Below are 22,592 nucleotides of genomic sequence, written 5' to 3'. Positions count from 1 at the left end.
GTTTCCCTGCTGACCCTGCAGGATGTTACTTATGAACCTCATCAAATCTGCAGTCATTCACTCAACAAAACATCATTCATAAATAACTTTTATTTTTGCCTGATGCTTCAGCTGCCTATCTTTCTCTTCCCAATACATCTTTTCTTGCCCTCTTCCATAAATGTAATGCTAGACAACACCTACTTCTTCCACTCTTCTAAAGAAAGCATTAGTCCAAATGAATGCATTTTCATTTTTGCAGTGGACAGGACAACAAGATTTGCATTTGAGAGGAAGAAATGCTTTCTGACAGTGAGGATGATGAAGTAGACTTCTTTAGGTATGTAGTCTCACCAGGACTAAAAGGCTTTAAGAACAGTTTAGATTATTTTTCACCAAAAGTGCTGTAAGGTGTAGTTCAGTCTGTTTGGAGGCAGGAACTTAAACCTGGTGATCGTTCAAGATCCCTTGCATCATCGTCATTCTTCAATTATTCAATTATTCTTCAATTATTCTAAATTCTGCAAGCTCAACTCACTGCTTGCCACTGTTTCCAGTTAAGTTTTTTGGGGGGACATAAATAATTAATAAACCTGATGAAATTTTTAGTGACACTTAGGTACCTCCAGGCATGAGGTGAGGTACTAAGCTGTACCTTAGCTTGAGAACATAGTTCTGCACCTCTGAGAGCCCTTCAGCCATCAGGGTGTGTTCCACATCTGAGCTTTCATGGCTCCTGGTAAAGGAGCTGCTTCACTGGGGCTTTGCAGTGGCAGTGCCAAGAAGCAGACAGGGCACACAGCTCTCACACCATCTCACTGCCCTGCAGGTAAAGGATTGAGGTCCCTAGTGTTCCTCTCATGCCCCTTAGATAATTAAGGATTTCAAGCATGCTAAGTTGTGTTAATTACCAACCAGTCTTCCTGCTGCAGGAATCTCTTCAGGAGAGGCAGTGATTTCAGACTGCAGCACTTCAGACTGCTTGCTGTATGTGCTGTATGCAGAGCAGCACTTAGAGCAGATGAATGTTATATCACCATGAGTGTGATGTACTCCCCCTGTCAAATTTCAACCCTGGTAATTAAATTCTTTCCACCTACATTCCCCTTCCCATTTCAATGGAGAGAGGTATACTTCAATTCTTTTTCCAAATATTTATGTAGGGTTAAGGGGGAAAACTAAATGCTTCTTGCTGTCCGTTCCTCATCTGGTTACAGCTGAGCAGTGAGAGTGTGAGCCATCTGTATCACTGTACTTGAATGGTGAAGTGCTTTGAGAACTCTGGGAGGTGAAAAGCATTTCATACCAAATCTCATCCCCAAAAGTGTTTTAGTAACTTCTTAGAAAATAATGTCTGCTCTTAATCTTGGTGGAATAACATGCAGGTGTCTAATATACCCTATAGGTCTGAAGCAAGACAAGATGCAGATAATAAAAGGTGAGCCTGGGCCATCCAGCCCAACAACTGATCAAAACTTGCGTAATGCCAGTGCCTCTCCAGGTCCACAGTTTTGGTTTTTCATTGTTTCTGGATAATTTTTAACTGAATTTAAGGCTTTTCTTGAGTTTCTTCCAGGCTATTTCTAAAGCCACTTATGTTACGAATGAACAGAACACGCTTTCAGTGCTTACTTGTCTATATATTTTATGGTTTTTGGGGTTTTTTTTAATGAGCCCAAGTATCTACAAAAGGAGAAACAGTCAAAACCCCACATCCAAAGGAATTACAAGAGAAGAGATCCATAGTATTCTTGTATAGTATAAGGCCTAGTATAAGCCTATTCTAGTACAGAATTGTGGTGTCTCATTTTTAAAGCTCTTGTTTTTTTATAAAGAGCTAAAGCATGCACTTAAGGAAAGAATATAAGCAGATTTGATTTACTGGAGAGCAGTTAGCTGGGATGCCAGCAGCTTTGCCCTGCAGGCATTGCATCAGCTGGCACAGCAAGGGACACTGTGGTGACTGCAGGGACATGATGCTGACCTGCTCATGCCTGCAGCCCCTCTGTGCCACTGGCTGTTGCTCTGTGCTTTGGTGTCTGCTTAAAACTCTGCTTAATGCCTCAGTGTTTCCCCAGCTGGTAGGACTCAGTGTAAACGTGCTGGAGAGTTTTCTAGAGTTGAATCAATAGTTGCCATTGCTGCTTTCTGCCAAGACTTTAACCTTTTTTTGAAGCAGTTGTGCACAACGTTAATGAGTCTCTGCAAATAGAATCCTGTATTAAATTGGCACTGGAGTTTGTGCCCTGGAGTTTGTTCAGACACTAAACGCAGCTGAAGGGAAAGTCTGAGTATTATTCTAAAATGTTAAGTACCCAGAATTTCCTCTCTTCTTCAGCTGATGCACAGCAAGTCATCCCTTCTAAATGACCCTGTTAGCTTGAGTTAGAGGCATTTAGTGTTATGACTCAGCCATTACAAGCTGTATCTTTCTAATTCATTTCTCATCTTCCCTTCCACTCTGAGGCCAGCTGATGGATGCAGAGATGGGCTTGGGTGAAATGCTGAAAGTGGCGCTCAGCATGCCATGGGCCCTGCAGGAACTAGCCTTTATCTACCAGGATTGTGGGCTAGACTGGTAGATAGGCCATGTGCATGTTCTCTGTAGTGTGCACACACCTCACACAGTGACCTCTGCTCAGTATGTCAGTCTTTCTGGTATTTCTGAGAATTGCTCGGGTTACTGAGCAAGATGCCTGAAATGATGCTTTGAGCAATCTTCATACGAAAGGTTTGTTTAATAATCATTACATCTGAAGTCTTGAATGGCAATTCAAGCCTTTCTTGCCATATCATCTTATTTTAGCTCTGTTTGCTTCACAGACAGAATATGCAAATCCGCTCAATATGTCTCTACAATGAAATGAGAAATTACCAGAATTTTATTGCTGGTTTTCTTCTCTGCTACCTCCTGGACAAAAGCCACCTTCAAATTGTTTCTCTCATCTGGTTGGTATCAGCTAGGCTGACAAAGTAAAACCATCAAGATCAGAAAAAATTACAAAAGCTTAAGGGAAATCTGAAATGTGCACATTGCCTGGAAAAAAGACAAAGCACATTTTCCAGATCACTGAAACAAGTGAGCATATTCCATATAGGTTTTGTTAAATTATATATTTAAGAAAAAGATCCCCTCACCTTGTCAACTGGATGGAAGAAATCAAAAGGATTTTTGTCTGAAAGTGGGGCATGGCATGTGGATTATTAAATGCAGAAAAATGTAAAAGACTTTGTAGGATGGAAAACCAAAATGTGAGTGACAGGCACTCAGGCTTCTGAAGGCACTCATGGTTGATTGGTAAGTGCCACAACAGGGTAGTGGGAGGACCAGGCTCTGCTGGGCAAAGTGGACTGGGGTGAATGTTTCCAAGGGTAAAGCAGAGGGAGGAATGGATCTTCCAGCATCGAGGTGAACATGGAAGGATCTACTTCTGCTTCCATGGACCTATCAAATTTGTTCAGTATTGCCTCCATGAACACTGGGTACTTTCTGGTGGGATGCTGCCAGCTTTTGGCCTCTCCCATCTTCCCTAGCAAGATGAAAGGGAAGGAACCCGATAATCCTGAGAGCAGAGGTGCTGGGAAAACAGAGGTTCTGCATTGTGCTGGCAGAGATTGGAGCTGTTGAAGATGGAGCCAGCATGCTGGCCATCAGCCTTGGGACTTCTGGGCTCCTGGGATGTTTGGAGCCCATCCAGCAGATGGCTTTCCTCAGTAATTACAACATTAGGCACGCTTTGTAGGGAAGGTATCAGGCTGGGAAAGAGGACTGGAGAGCCAGAGTGGCCTTCATATGCCTGGCTCCTGACTGCTGAGGAGACTGCCTGAATGAGCCAGAGGCGTGGGGGCAGCTCTGCCTTCTCCTGTTGGCCAGGCTGGGGCTGAGCTGAGCAGCAGCTCCGTCCTGAGGGGCTGCTGGGTGTCTGCTCTGTACCTGCATGGAGAGGGCAGCAGCCTGGCAGACTAACCTAGCAGGTGTGAGTGCTTCCCGAGTGCGTCCACACCACTGGCTGAGTGAAGAGCACATGTTATCTCTTCTGAGGACACAGGAGACTTCTGAGTTCATGGAAACACAGGATTATAAAGCTATAAAGTGTAAAATAGTACAGTTTAATTTTCTGAAATGCAGCCAGGTAGGTGGGGACATCAAATTTTGGTCCATTTATTCTCTCACCACCTAAATCCCAGTATTTTAAAAATAATCACTTAAGTGACATTGAAATAGGTATAGACTTCCAGTAAAATATTGATACAGTTTTTCAGTTCATGTTTCAAGATTTTCTCATCAGGTTGGGTTGTTTTTTATAACGTATGCAGCCTGAAGTAGAGGTGGGATTTGTTACCTAAGACTTATTCCAACTGAAGAGGGTTTGGCAGTGGTATGTGTTTGAACTTACTTGTTTTTCAGAGATTTCTCTACTTTGCACTTCCTCTGAGGTTAAGCTGCCAAATAGCACAGCTTGGGCTCTTTTACTGGTTTAGGAAGGACAGGAAAAAGTTTCCCCTGAAGACCATTAGAGGTTAGATCTCTTCCTCTAGATTTAATTTGCTGAATTCCACTCGTACAGAAGGAAGGAGCTTTAGTACTCTTGGCAGACAACTGTATTGTCATTAACAGCTCCAAATAAGCAGTTATCTGATAACACTGATAAATGACCGCCTTGGAGGGAGTGTATATTTAAGAGGCATTACCTCAACTGAATTATAAGGCTGGTAAGAATGCCCCTCCTTCTGTGCCAGTGGAACAGAAGGGCACACTGCATCTCAGCTCTGCTGTATGATTTATGCTGCTTCACTATAGCATGTTAGAAGAATCATACAGATATCTCCATGCTGCTTGCACTGTTGGAAGGGGTACACTTGGGGTGGGGAAAAGGATGCACATTAGTAATGTTTTTATCATGTGTTTATTATTTTGTGTATTTAGAAGTATGGGGTTTTAGAAGCTTAATAAAGGTAGCTGTTGCCAAAGAAATTGCAAGCAGACCTCCATGGTGATAATTTTTCAAAGCAATCAACATATAAATCCCACTTCAAGTTTTACTTTGGTGTAATGTTGGCATAGGGTCACATCTGAATCCAGATATAGGTTTGGAACTTCCCTAAACTTCAGGGAAAATTAGATCTGAAAATTGCTTTTCTCATTCCTCACCATTTCTGTTGGAGCAATACCACCAAGAGACAGTTGCCAGTAGAGAGGAAGGAAGGACTGTGTGTCTGACTCCATTGGCTAGATCTGAGCATAAAGAGCATTAACATTTAAATTAACTCTTGAAATTTGTCCTCTCCTGCTGATAGGAGATGTTGGCCAAAACCAAAATTCTGGACTGGTGAAATTCTCCACATCTCAGTTGTGTGATGACACAGGCTATGCAGTCAGGTTCAGATTGCTCTCACATTTGTTGCATGTTTTAGACACATATTTTTGATGCGATCATGACTTGGCAACCAGTGCTATCTGACAAGTTATATGAGAATGAGATTGAAAGCTTTTTCATTTTGTGTATGTTTACAAGAGCAGTTACACTTCTTTAATAAAACAAAATGTTTTCTTTTGCTTCTGTATTCACCTGTACAGACATTGAAACCCAGCAATTTAGTAAAACAGTCTGAAGGAAGGTGGGGTTATTGAATTTTATCATGGCATGTTACACAGTTTTCTGCTCTGAGGTCACTGGGTATGATGTGTAAAATTGGGGTCTCTCAGGACATCAGGCACTCTTTCTTCCATTCTTACACCTCATTTGTATAATGGGGGTTTTTCAGGCTTTGCTAAAGCATTAGTAATCCAGCTGAGTTCACTTAAAAGCTCAGACTTTCCCAGAAGAATATTCATCTTCTCAGATGCAGAAAATCCTGCATATCTTGTGTCATTAAATATCTTGGAGTACTTTCAGACAGAGCAGGACCATGGTCCTTTTGGTTTGGACAAAACATGGGTCTGACATCCAAATTTTTTCAAAGAATTCAAGGAGTTAACAGGGTTTCTTTTTGTATTTCCCCCTACAGAGTCTGGTTATCAGCAGAGACAAACATAATTCTTGTTCAGTGCTAGTCCCTGATTCTGAGAGGGCTTACACATATGATTAGATTTCAGTGGAGCAGCTTGTGTATAGATTTAAACTAGAATTTGTTGCAGGGCTGGAACTATGGTGAATAAGATGCATATTACCCCTGGGATCATTTGATGAAAGGTGTTGTTATCTGTATCACTCAGATCAGATATGTTGCTTTTACATGAGTGCTGTGGTTGTAGTCAATTCATTTCCTAACATTTAAAATAAAAGACACAAACCCTGGATGATCTGAAAAGAGAATCAGCATATCACAGGCACTGCATGTAGATTCCTCCCTGACACAGCTGGCTGATAGGTATTTCATGGAGTTAAAGGTCATACATTTTTTTGTGTGTCAGGGTACAGTTTGCACACAGATCAGGTATTTTTGATGTTTGTATTAACATGCACTGCTTAAAAGTTCTTCCTGCTGACTGTTACAGAGCTCAGAATTAGCTGGCTGGCCAAATTCACACAACCTAATTTTTCTTTTGTGCTGCCCACCACCACTGGCTATTGCTAGATGTGGCAGAATTGTCAAAATGCTCATAAGCAGCCACTGATTTGTGGCCAGAGCAGGAACACTATGGATAGGCTTGAAAAATGTCATCTGAATAAAAAAGCATCTGCTGCTTTCCTTGGGAGGTAGTGCAAAAATATTGATTTATTTTCACTCCATGCATTACAGAGATGGAAGGGAGAGCTGCTTGCAGCTCTTTTCTCACTGGAGGATTGAAACTCATCAGCCCTCTGAGAGCCCAGGACTGGGGCTCTCATTTGCCTCAGTCTGTGATCCCTGTAGTATTCTGTGGGATGAACATCACAATCAGTGAGCTATCAAGATGGCCTTAAGGTTCTTGACATTCCTTGAAAGAGCACCTCAGGGTTTCCTTTGTGGTAGTTTTATTAGGAAAGTGCTATTTCTTCAGAAAAAGGCTGATGTCCTGAGCTTATTCAGGATTGCATGTTTTGCATTTGGTTTCAGTTGAATCAGGATTTCACCCAAACTGGTCTATATGTGGTCTCTTCGTGAAGCACCCACCACCTGAGTGATGTAAGGTGTGTGCTCTTCCAGGAGCATGTCCCACATTTTGTACAGATTTGCCTGGTTCCCTCCTCATTCCTGCAGAGATACTGCTGTTTGCCTTCATAGCCAGCCATTCTATATAGAGCTAAAGAGAAGCTGTATTTACAGCACCACCAGAGGGTTCCACCCTTTTCAAAATGATGCAGAACTCAGCCAGAGGCTGAGGCTGGATGTGTCTCAGGGCCAGTGTGTGCACACTCCCATATGCAAGGGATAAAAGTAGCTGGTGCTACAGACTAACCCATCTGTGCTGGTTCTACCTTAGGAGCAGATAAATTGGAAATGGCTATTTCTCCCCATGGCTGAAATGAGAATGTGGCCAGAGAGTTCAGATGCAGCTACTTGTTTTGTAGACCTGTAATGTGCATACACAAATCCCTGTTCATGTGTGCTGGGCACGAATAAAGCCCTGGTGGCAAATGGGATAAGCAGGGCAAGGTCTCATAACCCTACACTTGAACAATTTTGTGGACAGAACACCTGCCTGTGAGGCACATCAGCACATAACTGTATTAAAAAGTCACCACTACATATGTCAATGACCTAGTTTTTCTTCATTTACCCTCTCGTATAACTGTGTATATCAAACTGAAACAGTAAACTCTAGGACCTTTATCTGTGGGTTTAATATGGCATATATCAATTTTGTGCTATGCACTTGGAGCACTTGCCATACATCTCAGGGAAGACCAGTAAGGTATCTTTTGTATCTAAGGTAGGAAAAAAGTATCTATCTCTGTAGTGCAGTGAGCTCTGCTAACTAAAGAATGTTGGTATAGTTTTGACTGCAACAATGAGATTATAAAAAACATTCTAAAGTAAAAACTTCTTACCACCACACACTGCATGTTAAGAGCCAGGAGTGAACTCTGAGAGCTGCAGAATTCTGTCTTTGTACTGCTCTGCCATTGATATGTATTCTCATTAGAGGGAAAGTGATTCACCCAAAGTAGGATGTCAACAACTTTGCTCTTTCCCACACACTTTCTTTCAACTAAGGGCTTTTATATTGTCAAGGTCCCTCAGGATTATAGTTTATGAGAAATTTCATGCAAGTTCAAAACCTACTTGAGTCTTTTCTTGCTGGTACTGAAGCAAGGCAGGTTTCTTCAATTACTTAATTTCTACTTTCTACTAGCAATGACTGACTTCATTTTTTCTTCAGCTGTTTGGCATTGTTGCACCACTGAAACCCTGGTATTGCAGGATCTTGGTTTGGGGATTTTTTTCTGAGGGTCACATCAAGGATAGCTCAGCATATTGAAAAGCAATGTACCTTCCCCCTCAGACAATGAATAAAAACAAATCTTGAAAGACATTTAATTCTGACACCTAATGGCATGCCAGGACCAGACACACACTACATACCTGATAAAGCAACAGCCACAATCAGGTGAAGGGGATGGGTTTCGAAATGCAGGTTATTTAATGTTCTTGTTGTTGCAGAACATCACAAAATATTACTAGGGACCAGTAAAGAAACAGTATCACTTCCATCAGGAAAATGAAAACCAAGTTCATTGCACAGTCACATGCCTCCCATTAAGGGCTTAATAGAGATTCCCTTTACTGCTGGATCATGCTATAAATAAGCAGATGGTGGTGATTTTGGGTCCAAATTGTTGGATTTACATACAAAATGTCTTTGGATAGCAGGAAGAAGGTTGAATAGTTTTAAATTAAACAATAAAAGCATACTCTAAAAAAAAATAAAAGGAAAAAGGTTGGTAGCAAGAGTAACAATATCAGTAAGAAAAGCTCAAAGCCTGCAAGCCTGCAGTTCTGGCAATGTTTTAAAGCTGAGTGAGATAATACATAGTTAAGATTACTCAAATATAGTAAATTGAAAAATCAGTGGAGTCTTGCTGATTTATAGCCATAGAATTTTGCTCTTATGCTCTTATGATTTTATTTTCAAGTTAAGACTTCAAATATATTCATTCAAAAATATTTAATAAGCTCTAGCCATAAGCCTGTTTTGGATGGTTTTGGTTACACAGCTTGCATCTGAAATTTTCTATAAGTAATATCTGTTTTTAACCTACTTTTCAGTGAAGCTGATGGAAACCTGCCTGCCTTGATTTACACCCTCTGAAGGATTTGTGCTATAAGATCACTCCTGCCTACTGTTGTAACATGGTCTTGCGCCAGCTCTTACAGCTCCTAAAAGAACACACAAATGGAAAAACTCATGACAATGTTGCCTACCTGACTGACTTCAGTTCTGAGCAGCAGTGTGTACATACAAAGAGCTTTATGGCAGTGAAAAACCATGTTAGATCAATGCCTTTGCTTCTCTGCATTAATTGTGTCCAGTGTGGATGCCTCCTGGGTGCTTTTACACCTAGATACTGATACAGTGTTTTGTGGAAGGATTTGCAGTGTTAAAGAGCAGCATGGGCAGTAGCACATGGAGCACTTGCCTTGGAGCTCATGGACCCATTCAGCTGCCCTTGAATGACAAACTGATCTTCCAAGAGGGACAAATGGGAAGTCAGCCACACAACTGAGACAGGATAACCCTGCCCAGCATCCCTCTGCAGCTCATGGCTAAATATAATATACATGTTGTTGTAGAGGAAGGTTGCTTGTAGCAGCTTATGTTCTCATACAGAGGATAAAACTACTTTGCCTGCTGAAAATGTCCTGCCAAGCATGAGCCTTGTGACCTCATGAGAAGGGACAGTGTTCCCTACAGCTGCTGTTTTCATTTGGGTGGTTAAATTCCAAATGAATGTAAACTACTGGAGGGGAGCAGAGAAGCTGGAGTTTGTCCAGGTAAATATTGGCATGTAATAATTGCAAGTGAGCTTGTGTTTGCTTCTCTGGGAATGGTTCACGGAATTCACGCACAGGCTTTGCCGTAGCCACAGCTTAAATGCAGCTGTCTCAGGGGAAATATGGAGGTTATTTAATAGTGCCCAGCAATGACACAAAACAACTTAGGGCAGGAGGAGAAGGCACCATATTAAATTAAAACTGCACAAAGCAAAATTTAGGGAGACAGAATGTAATTATCCAGCTTGGACCCTGGCCAAGGCACTGATGCTAACACCTTTATTATTAAAAAAAAAGGAAAAAATGTCATGAGAGCCAGGAAAATCAAAAACACACAAGAGCTTGCTTTCAGTCTCTTTTCTGAAAGATGGCACCTCAAGTAGCACAGTGCCCATTAGCACTATGCCAGGGTATTGATTCAGTACCTACTAAGAAAGAAGAAGGCCACCCACTGAAGAACATGCATAATTAAAGCTGAAAAATTAGCTGATTCCCTGTGAAATACAGAGTTCTCATAGCAGTGTTTCCCCAGGAATACACCGTCAGGGGAAAAAAAATTAGTTTGCACTTCACCTCCAAGGAATTTTGCAAAGGTCAAGCACTAGAGCCAGCTGGATGCATTATTTAGTGACTTGACCATTTTATTACTGAATATTTAATTTGGTTTGTTTTTACAATCAACTATTTCTGCTCATGTTAAAAGGAGTTATCACTAAATCCCATTTCTACTATGGTAGACAGTGAGGCAGAGGCAGCCAAAGGAAACAAATATAAGCAGTTGTCCTCGATGTTCAGCAGCTTCCAGCTCCTTTGGGTTCCTTTAGCAATTCCCACCCTCCAGTGATTTTCTCAGAATTATTCTAGGAGATTGCCACAGAAATCAGTATCCTTGTTGCTGCCCAGCAGTGTTCTGCAGAAATACTCCAAATTACACTGTGAGGTCCTGAAGATACATCATCAAATACTTGCAAGGTTCCATGGGCTTATGAGAATAGGGAGAGGGAGAAAATGAGTTGAAGGCAGATGGGAGCAGAGTTTTGTATTCTCTGTGCAAACTAGAGACACAGACTGGAAGTGACCCATACATTTACCACAGTTATGATTTCAGCCATGGACTCAGATTCAATCTGGGTGCAGCCATTTACCCTTTACAGACTGGGTGTCTTCCTAAAGGAAAATCCAGAGTTCTCCTTGATCAGAAGTTCCACAGCTGATAGTGAAATAATTTGAGATGTTAGGGTCTGTGTTGTACAGAAGTCCTTTTCAGGCTGAAATTCAGTAAACCTGTGTAAAATGGCTACTCAAATACATTTTTGACCTTCACCAGTCCATTGTGCCATTTTGCTAATGGGTAGACCTAGAGTTTTAGGAAAACAGATACAGAAGGTATAGATAGCCTACCTAGAAGCTGCATGGACTCAGATTCAATCTGGGTGCAGCCATTTACCCTTTACAGACTGGGTGTCTTCCTAAAGGAAAATCCAGAGTTCTCCTTGATCAGAAGTTCCACAGCTGATAGTGAAATAATTTGAGATGTTAGGGTCTGTGTTGTACAGAAGTCCTTTTCAGGCTGAAATTCAGTAAACCTGTGTAAAATGGCTACTCAAATACATTTTTGACCTTCACCAGTCCATTGTGCCATTTTGCTAATGGGTAGACCTAGAGTTTTAGGAAAACAGACAAGAAGGTATAGTTAGCCTACCTAGAAGCTGCGCATTGGCATTTATTTCCTGTTCAAAAATATGGACATTATTTATCTCAATTCCTTGCATGTTTGTTTGGTTTAGTTTGGGTTTTTTTTTTTTGCTTCTAGGATATTTCAACTTTCCTGGGTGCATGCTAAATTATTTGTAAGATTGAAACTGCAGAGGAGAGTCTGCCTTTTATGAATAAATACTATTAAGCACATTATCTAGTTATACTACGTCTTCATGGGCAGCAGCTTCTACTGTATAGCTTTTCTACATAATATGCCCTTCAGAGCCTGTGCATTAATATGATTTTATGGGTATCTGTAGCAAGCTGGAACATTTTAGATTAATAAATTACATAGCAGCATTATTATGTGCAGGTTGTATTTGCTCCACAGTTACAGCTGGGAATGACTTTCCACTATAAACCCAAAAAACACAGCTGCCTTTATATCATCAGAAAGCTCTATCCACTTCAAATAAGTAAAAAGTCATAGCACACAGGACAGGAGAATGAAAGGTTCTGTCCTTGGGCCTCATCTTAAATGCAAAAGTCTACACTGAGTTGAAAGAATTTCAGGATATAACAAATACAGCCAGAAAATAACACAATATCTGAGGACAACATTCTGAAATTAAAAGTATTTTTGCAAACATACATTTGCATGGGTCCTGCATGAGCAGGTCCTTAATACTATTAAGAACTCTTGTTTGAAAAACCACTGCATGTTTCCAATATTTATGATTTATCATGGATGAAAGGTGTTTCTCTCCACAGGACAATTTCTCAACTTTTGGCAGCTCTTATTTTGATCAGTGCAGAGCACCTTTCAGATTCCTTACCTGTGGTGTCTGCATGAAAAGAAACATAAACTTTTTATCAATCTTCTTTACAGAGTCTTCCTTTGTTAATGAGCAGAAAAGGCTAGAATGCTTTTCCCTTAATCATATAGTAATTTCACTAATTCCAGCCTTCTTAGTGATCATACTACAAACCACAAAATAAATGTACTTTAGATTTCTTATGAGACAAAGAGAATACTGCTCTTCATTAAGATCCCAGGCGCTACCCATTCTGAGCAAGGATCATTAAAAATGAGTGAATATGTTTGTAACCTTCTTGGCCAGTAGCACACAATTACTGCATGTGTATAAAAAGAAAAATAATGATCTGATGCTGCAGCATCACCATCAGTGCCAGAGATATGAATGCACACAGTGAGTTAAGATCCATTTTCAAGTTGTCATTGCTCGCCTGGATGTGCAGGGATTTCTGACAGCCAGTGACAAAAAGCAAGCATTGGTTCATAGCTGTGGATTGGGATAATTTAGCTGGAGTTTCATCCACAGTGGAGACTCACTCCAGCCCTCCACAGTGCTGTGGAGCTCTTCTGGCACACCCAAAGACTGTGCAGGAAGTTCCCCAGCTATGAGTGCTTTTCATCCCATGTTAGCACAGGAAGGGTTGATAGTCCCAAAACTGAACCTTTCCTCATCTGAGCACCAAGCTATGCTCCAGCAGGTTCTAGCAAAGCCATCCACAGGAGACTGAGCTTTGAACCACAGCCAGCCACTCCTACTGCTATGTGGGATGGCCACAACGTGGCCCCTGAACTACAGAAGCAATGCTTTTACAGAGCTCCTATGTAAGAAGATAGTGACAAAAATTATACCAAACATTTATATATTGGGATTGCTGTAGAGGCTTCTTTGTTTTATTAAGTTCTTTTGCAGAAGTATTTGATGCAAAAAGGTGACATTTTGTTGAAGAGGTACCATGTTGGAGAAGGAGATAGATGAGGGTATAGCCACATTCACAGTTCTGAATGACTGCCTTGGCAACATGCTCAGTATTTAAAGTAGAGGGAAGAAGGAGGAATAGAGGGATATTTAGAATTTAGATGGTGTTTGTCTTCCCACGTAACTGCTGGGTGTGATGGAGCCCTGCCTCCCCAGGGATAGCTGATTACCTGCTTGACCATGGGAAGTGTTAAACTAATTCCATGTTCTTTCTTTCCTTGCTTGTGTGGCTTTTACTTTCCCTATTAAATTGCCTGTATCTCAATCCATGAGTTTTCCAGCTTTTACCCATCTGATTGTTTCCCCAGTCCTGCTATTCCAGAAGTGAGCAAGTGGCTGTGTGGTGCTTGGCCGATGGCTGGGGTAAAACCAGGACAAGGTTACTCCACACCCAAAGAATAACCCTGATTCAGCTAAAGTTGTCACTCCCATAAAGAGGAAAATACTAGCTTTTCTCTGAGTCTTGGGATTTTGTTATTACTATTGATTTAATAATCACTTTTTCAGATACTTTGTTGACAAGAAAAAAATAATAAAGGGGTAGATAATAGGTAGTATCCAGCCCAGGATTTTATCTGATTTCTTTCAGTCTGTTGTAGAGTGATGCAGCAAGATAATAATACTGAGTTCAGTGTAAACCACTGTAATAGGGTGGAGGGTCAGAGCCAGTAACCTTCTCATGGTAGCCCTAGTAAGTACTGCAGCATTCACTAAAACAGGAAATCCCTCCTTCCCTTCTTTCTGGTATTTTGTATCTTTTAGTTGTGAGCAAAAATGTAAAGGGCTTTGGTTGTCTTATTTTCCCAAAAGGAATTATTCTATAGAAAACATCCATTACTGCTTACTCTTTAACTAGATGTTATTCCCAAGTGCTGTGTAATCATTAAGTGAGCTTTAATTTAGCAAGTGTGCTGCTCTTAGCACATTTTCACTTATCTAGCAGTAAATTAACTATAACAGATTGTAACTGTTCTCCATCATTTAGCAATAAGTAAATCTTCCCATAAATATCTTTAAAACTAAAGATATTTAGTTGCACTTGCTCGCCACTCGTTCTTATTTCTCATCACAGCTTAAGCAATATCCATTTCAAAGAAAAGATTATCTTTCATGCTGAGGTTCAAAATTTCAGTTCATTTGCTTTCTGGTTCCTGGGAAGGAAACTGCACCACCTGAAGTATGTCTCACTTGGCCACCTCTGGGAGATGAGCAATGCTTTGATGACAGGGGTGGGAACACTTCAGTGGCCTAAGTGAATTCGCTGGATCAATGAGGCATCGCTGCATTTCTACAGTGATTTCTTTCAATGTCTCAGTTTCACATTTTTATAGCACAGCTTTTGCTTTGGTAGTAATCAGCAGCAAGTCTCTGAATGACGACAATGCTAAGGGCCAAATCCCCAAAACACAGTAACCAAACAAGAGCCTGATATTTAGAGGAGCTCTCACCTTTTTATCTGCAGCCTTCTGAGTTTGGATGTTAAGTCAAGCCTCTATGCTTGTGTCTAAAGGGGGAAAACTCCTTCTGAAAGACTGTCCTTATGTGACACTTCTTCTCTCTGTCCTTATTCAGACAGGGAATGACCATGATTAATTAGAATAGCTACTAAAGTAATTTCTTGAGAACAATGATGATATTTAACTTCAATATTGTTTTCTCCAGGGCTTTGCCCCGATCCTTTAGGATTGTGCACTTCAAAGGGGAAAAAATGGATCTGGCACTTACATTTATGCTAGGCTGACATTGTTGGTTTGCTGCCAAAGAGGCATATCACAGAGGCACCAGCTGAGGGATCTCAGGCACTGAACCTTGGTGCTAGCCTTACAAGAAATCACTTCAATGGTGACATGGACTAGCTCTGTCCTATTTGTCCTTAAAGTTACAGAAATGCCATCCCAAGTTAAGTTTAATGACAGCCTCCTCATATAGGTACATGACCCTTCAGAATCAAACTGATGCCATCAGCTTGTTTCACATTTCACAGCCTCAAGCAAAGTCTAGGAGGATGAAAATTTTGCTTATAAAAATCCTTCTCTATCCTTACTCTCTTATTGCCCCCTGCATATCACAGACCTCTTCATAGGACATTATCCTTTCTCTGGAATTTTCTATATTGTGGCTTTGGGGTTTTTGGTGTTGTGGTGTTTTTTTAAGGGCAAAAATAAACATGACATTAAAAATAACTGTTATTGTTCCGACCTCAGGGAAAAAAATGGGTCTGCATTTTAAAATAATTGAATTTTCATTTGAAATCTGTTTAACCATAATGGCCTCTTGTCAGTATTCTCACTCAGAAATGTTCTTCCTGTTCTTCCTTGACACCTCTTTCTCTCTCAGTTCATGGGGATTTCAGTCTCTAGCAGAAATCAGCAGAGAACAAAATAGTTAAACGAGGCTAGTGGAATTTGAGTTGCACAGGGGTGTTACATTAATTATTTTTCCAGTGAGTCCATATGTTCTTCTAAATACACAGAGTGATGGCATTAGATGGGTAATAATCAGTGATTTCTCTCAGTAGTTTTAGCTGAATTGTGAAATAGAATTGTTCCCTGGAAGCTTATTTTCACTTGGCAAAAGCAAATACATTCATTAGTCATGCAACTGCAAAAGCAAAACAGAACAGGAATTCATCCAGCATTTTCAACACTACCATTTTTTAACATGTGGAAACTTATCTTTTCCGTTATATGCATCAACAAAACAAAGTCTTTCTTTTGGAATTTGGGAATTTTTTTGAGGGACGGTGTTTTGGAAGTGGCCGACTGTCACAAGAAAATTCAATAAATATTGCTGAATTTAGAACCTGGATTTCTGTCTTCTTAAGGATTTCACTTTGTCAATCCACGTTATTTAGATATTTATTATTTCAGTTCTTATGCTATTCTGAAAATGGAGAGAAATATTTGTAGAGCATCATATTCTTTCACATGTAAACATTTTTTATTTGTAAACAGTACTCCTTAGAGTCTGTAGAGAAAGGCATGTGTGAGCAAGTCTAATACAAGTTATTTTAGTCCTGCATCTCCATAACATAACCTTGTTCTCAGTTCACGTGAAGCCTCTGTCTTGTCCCAGTGTATTAAACTATGTCAGCAAAGCTTGATCTCTATTGTGTTTATGTGGCTCGGCTTGAAGTTATAAAAGGGCAAGCTCTTTAGGACAGGCTTCTCTCAGTAGTGTTTTACAATATTTTGAGAGCATGTGTTTCCCTCTCAGTCTTTTCACTGACAGCCATATGTCAGAGAGTGCTGCAAGCAGACAGCCCAGAGTCACTACAGGTGTCCTGGTGATAAGACTCTGTTATGACTCTGATTGTAAAAATATTTGAAATTTTCATCAGATATGTAATATTAAAAGTGTGCTGCATAGATTATGAAAAGAAAAATGGAAAGTAGCTGAGTTGTTTAACACCTTAAATAAAAGGACAAAAAATAGGTGGATCAAAGAAGCCTAAAAAGCAAGTCTGTTTGCTCTTTTTTCATCAGATGTTGCTTGGATCCCAGGGGGTTTCATTATCCAGATGGAAAGTACAGGGCTTGTTTATCAGATTGCTGAGGCTTACACTGAAATGACAGCCTGCTCTGCAGTCCCCTGGGATGGTGTGGGCAGAGCCATGGGCACAGCTGAGCTCACTGATGCCTCACCTTTGGCTGGGATCCTTGGAAACCCTGGGAGCACAAGTTCAAAACTTCACACTGAGCTTCCTCAGCCCTTCACTGAGAACAGGGCCTTTGACTGCAAACCCCTTTTGCCAGCCTTTGATTTCCTGTCTGCACCATGTGGCTGCTATCAGTTTACAAATAGAGAAAAATTAAAATTGGTTTATGAACTGTTATTATTATAACTGAGTTCTGCTATTAGCTAGGTCTAAATGCTTTTATATATTCTGCACCTCTGTTGCCCTTTGAGATTTTTAACTGTTGTTTTCTTGTACATTAATAATTTCCTTGTATAATTGTTCCCAAGAGAATGAGCTGAAAGAATTATGAATTAATTTGCATCTTTTAATGTACTAATAAACTTTGCAAGTAGAAAATTTCACTCCATCCAGGTGGAAACCAATCACTTTAAATCAAAGCTTACTGAATTTCAAATAGTTTTTTTTCCAAGAAGTTAGAGAAGAACAGTGCTCTGCATGTTAAAAGTAATTAGAAAGCACAAACAGCAATTTCAGACAAAGCCCTGGGTCATTTTTTTGCTGCAGCATAGATGTTCACAGGCACTTAGGAAAATTAGTATTTGTTGTATTTAAACAAAATGAATAGCAATTTCTTGGAGGTTGAGAGGTCTCAGGCTGTAAATGTAGATTTCACCCTTTCATTGAAAAATATTTTTAAACTGTTTTAGTGGTTTTTATTGTCTGATGTAGATAAATAATTCATGATATAGCCTCTAAAACAGGGTTCAAGAAAAATAAATGTCCTTTTATGTACAATTTATTCAAATAGAATTTTGAGTGAACAAAATGTTCTATCTCATGTATTCATTTATAGCCAAACAATGTCAGGTCCTTGTTCACCAAAGCACTCATCTTCATTTATCTCTGAGCAGTTGAGAAACCAAAGCTCTTCTCCTGAGTAACTAAAGAAACAAGTTCTGAGCATCTACTCTGAGTTTAATACATGGGAGTGTTACTCACATAGTTACTGACAAGCTTAAGCTATTTACTGAACTGGTGATTTGACATCCAAATTTATTTACCTTCATGTATTATAGCCTTGTTAAATCAGGGAATAGAAATGCATTCTCTAGCCCCCATTCTCCAAATGAGACACAAAATATATAATCAGTGAAGACAGGTCTTGATCTCAAGCTTCTGATTTTAGAAGTTTATTTTAGTAGTTGATAAAGTTAAGCATTAACATTTGACAGGACAAAAGGCATTGGTTTAAATGGCTACAAACTGTAGAGGCCAGAATGAATGCCAGCTGGCTTGGGACACGAGGGACAGTGCAGAAGGGGAGGGAACTGAGGAAGGACAGAGTGAAAGCAAGGGTAAAACATGACAGGTTTGGCAGTGGGCAGAAGAGTGTTGGAACTGTGACCAAGGGAACGTCACAAGAGGTGAGAAAAGGCCAGGTGGGCACGTGGAAAAGATCCAGAGTAAGAGGAAATGGGGATGCCAGGCCAAACGAGGGGTACTGCGAATAAGGCAAAGGGGGCTGTGCCTCTTCCCTGAGGGAGCAGATGCTGATTAGAGGCACAATTTCATCAGGATTATTGATATGGCCATAGAGAATTAAACCTACAGAAGAATGTTCAATACAACCTGAGTGACGTTTCCTCTCAGAAAATAGAAAAACAAAGTAATTTCTAAAAACGTGGCCTAAATATGAACAATCAAAAAACTGAATGCAGGAATTTTTCAGTAGATATGGTGGATGTTTAGACTTTTTATCCCCCTTAGGGCTTTGAAGAACATAAGCTTCTTTATCAACATAGCCTGATGCCATGCTCCTTTCTTTAGCACGCCCAAGAAGGAAAACATTGTATTGTCTGAAGAAACCCCCAACAGAACCTGTTTCTCCCACAAAGCTCCCAGGCAAGCAGGTTTCCACACATTCTACCTGAAAGAGTTTTTCTGTTGTAAGTTTGAAGTTTGCAGAGTGCTTGCAAAGCAAACTTGTGTGTGCTCAGAGCACTGTTTGTCATGAAAATACTGACAACAGCAGAACACCCTAGGAGTATGAAAATACACATTTTAAACAATTGCTATTTTTATTATTTGAGATGTATTGTTTGATTTTTCAGTCTGATGCAGAGACTGTAAATAGTTTGTTTTCCATTCTTACACGATTTTTTATACAAATGTATATATAATTTTTTTAAATATCTGTAGTAATTAAAGGATATTTTTCCTGTGCTCAAAACAGCATTTTTACAGACAAAAATATCCAGCTATCCCTTAAATAGCCCAGAAGACACTATTTGACACCACACGTGTCTGCCATGATGGATTCATTTTATTTTAGTAACAGATAAAACATATAAAATTCTTTATAGCAGACAACCCTTCTCCAATTCCAGGCTGGAATTACTTTTGCTTAATGTAAATATACATGAAAGTCCTCAAAATATACAAGCTGCAGTACAAATTTAAGTCCAATGCTTTTTAAAACAAACAAGGTGAAAACTTCTCAACAGAAAGGAGGGAAGACAGCTCAGAGCCAGCACAGTTCAGTACCACTGAAATGAGGCTGCTGTCTATTTGAGATGTTTTGAGATCTGGCCAAATAATCCAAGACCCTGAAAATTATCACACCTGTAGAAAATACAGACACTGCTTCCTTCCTGGCACTGTTCTTGGTGCACAAATTCCTGTATGGAAGGACTTATTCTTCCATAGTAAAGTAATACTCTATTTAATGGCATTTTTTTCTTGCCAGGCTTTAAGAAAGTCATCAGTACTGTCTCCCCAAATTCCCTCCCCACTGCAGTGTTAAATGATATCTAATCTAAAGTGAGAACATGGTGCCTAATGAATATTCATTTGTCACATGAATACCAGCAACAGATTAAGTCCAAAAGTCCCCTGTAATCTGCTGGGAGAGATGTGGAGTGCTGGAGTCAGCACAGCCAGAAAACCTTCAAAATATTTTTCTTCAGAGCTAATTTAAAAACTTCAATGGCAAAGTTTACCCTAAGGAGAAATGGTGCTAAGTACAGATTTATTTCTTTCCTGCTGATGAACACAACCATGTGAATGACTGAGATGTTTTTTCTTGCAGGAGGGTGCCAGAGCTGCCAAGTTAAAAGCGTAAGCTTCAAAACTGACATTGACCCTATTTATTAGCACAATAATGGGCTTGTTGCAGCTCCCGTGGCTTTCCAGGATTGCAGAGAACTAAATGTAAGTGTGCTTCTGCTGTCCCAGTGCAGGTGGCTGGCAAGGCAGGGTGCATGGCTGAACACACACCCCGTGCTGTCTCCTGGAAAATGCCGGCATTACTTGGGGTCCTCACTTTCAGGGCAAGGCAACACAATCCCTTCAGAAACTATTTCCCTCTGAAACTTTATTTGTTGAAAACACATGATGCTTCTCCCACAGGACTTGGGGCAGAGATGGGATGAGTCTCTTTTGGAGTCAGGCAGTCAGACCAGCTCTCCCTTTGGGCACTGCAGTTGGAGACCACCATCCCTTCAGCCCTGGCATCAGCCATTTATGGGAGTGGCACTGCTGGGAACCAGCAGGGCTGCGAAGCAGGTGAAGAAGGGCTGTTCCTCACCTGGTTCCTGCCTGGAAGAAAGGCCGGGTTTGGAGCCTGACTTCACACTTCCCTCAGGATACTCAAGTCCCCTCATAATGGCATTTTCTGATCTTGCAGAATTTCTAATTAGAAGTTAACCCTCTAATATCAAACTCTAAAGATCTACATCAAAGATCTATATCAAACTCTAAAGATCTATATCAAAGATCTCTCTTTGACCTTCTCTAGAGAAATGTAAGATTTCCAACACATGTAAAACATGTTGTTAAAAACATGGCCTATTGAAAAAAAAATTTTTTAAATTTTTACATACAAGTAAAAGTTTTCAGTACAAGCTTTCCTGTTTATGCTTTTGATTATGAAGGAATTGTTCACCCGTTTTCAAAAGCCAGCATCTTCATGAGATTTCTTTTTTATTACTGTTATTTTTGTTGCTTTGAAAATAACATTTTTTACAACTGTTTGCTGTTTTCCAAACACTTCTTATTGGTGCATATCAATCCTAAAAAAGCCAGAAGTGCTTCAGATCCTTCAGGAATCATCAGTACTTTGTAGAGACTCATAGAATAGCTGAGGTTGGCAGGGACCTCTGGAGATGATCTAGGCCAACCCTCCTGCATAAGCAGGTTGCTCAGGACTGTGTCCAGTCAGCTTTTCAAAATCTCCGTAGAAGGATTCCACAATGCTCTGAGCAACCCATCCCACTGTTCAACCACCCTTGCAGTAAAAAAGAAAAAAAAAAACCACTAAAAAATTCTTACTTTAAAAAAAAAGTCTTATATTTCAGTTTATGTCCATTGCCTATTGTCACCAGAAATCACTGAGAAGAGTCTGGCTCCTTTGCTCCCTGCCATCAGCTATTTACACACACTGATAAAGTGCCCTAAGCCTTCTCTTCTGTCCTTGGCAGCGACTCGCCCTGGGGACACTCTCAGTGTCCCTGCATCTTTCTGCTCTCCAGCTGGACAGCCCCAGCCCGTGCTGGTGGATGTGCTCCTGCCCAGGGGCAGGGCTTTGCACTCCCTTTTGCTGAGGTGCGCGACTTTCCTGTTCGCCCAGTTCTCCAGCCGGTCTTCCCCCTGGATAGCAGCACCCACGCCTTGGAGTTCTGTGCCACTGCAAACCTGAGGGCACCTCTGTGCCACCAGGCAGGCTGTGAACAGAGGCGCTGAGAGCACCAGAGCGGGGGGGATGCACGGAGCCTTTGAGCAGGGCCCCAGGGAGGAGCAGAGCTTGGACGGGGCATTTGTCCCCCCGCCAGGCCTCTCTGCTATCCCTGCTCTTGTCGGCAGGAGCTCCAAGGGCTCAGAGCACAGCTCTGCCGGGTGGCACAGGGATCCAAGTCCTGCCCAGAGAGAGCTGCGGGGACAGCCCAGGCAGGATCCAGGCTGCTGCTTCCAACCGAGAAAGCTCGGGGTTCAGAGGCCGTGCTGCCCGCTCACACACGCCTTTGGCCAGCGTTTACAGGTGCTCGCCATCGAGGAGCAAAGCAGGATCTCTCAGCAGGCAAGCTTCTGTGAGAAGGCTTCTGCAGCTGAGTTTGCTGCAGGGTGGGCCGTGGGTAGATTTGGGTTGCTTCTGACAAAATTATCTATTTAAGAAACAGTTTGGGGGAAATATGGGATGAGTGTCTTATTTGAAAGTCTCAGGAGAGTTCTTTACATGATTATATGATGTAGTAAAAGAGGTAAGTTTGATTCCTTGCATAAATTATTACTATTAATAACTTAATTATAAATTTAAATATTAATTATTATAATGAATCGTTTAGTACCTAACAATTATAGAGTGTTACAAACTCTGAAATAAGCACTACAAGTCTCTAAATAAACAACATATTCATGGCCTGAAACCTGACTTTTTTTTCCTTGTGTTTAGGAGACCTCAATACAATAGACACCAAAGCTCTGGATTTTCACTTACTCCAACAGAAAGCAAACAAGTGTCAGAGTAAGTAAGAATCAGATCTCAAACCCCAGTAGGTTTAGACTCC

Source organism: Onychostruthus taczanowskii, unplaced genomic scaffold (genome assembly GCF_017590055.1).
Source record: "Onychostruthus taczanowskii isolate IOZ18803 unplaced genomic scaffold, ASM1759005v1 scaffold22, whole genome shotgun sequence".
NCBI classification, from domain to species: domain Eukaryota; kingdom Metazoa; phylum Chordata; class Aves; order Passeriformes; family Passeridae; genus Onychostruthus; species Onychostruthus taczanowskii.
The sequence above is the reverse complement of the archived record's forward strand: the minus strand, read 5'-3'. Positions refer to the sequence as shown.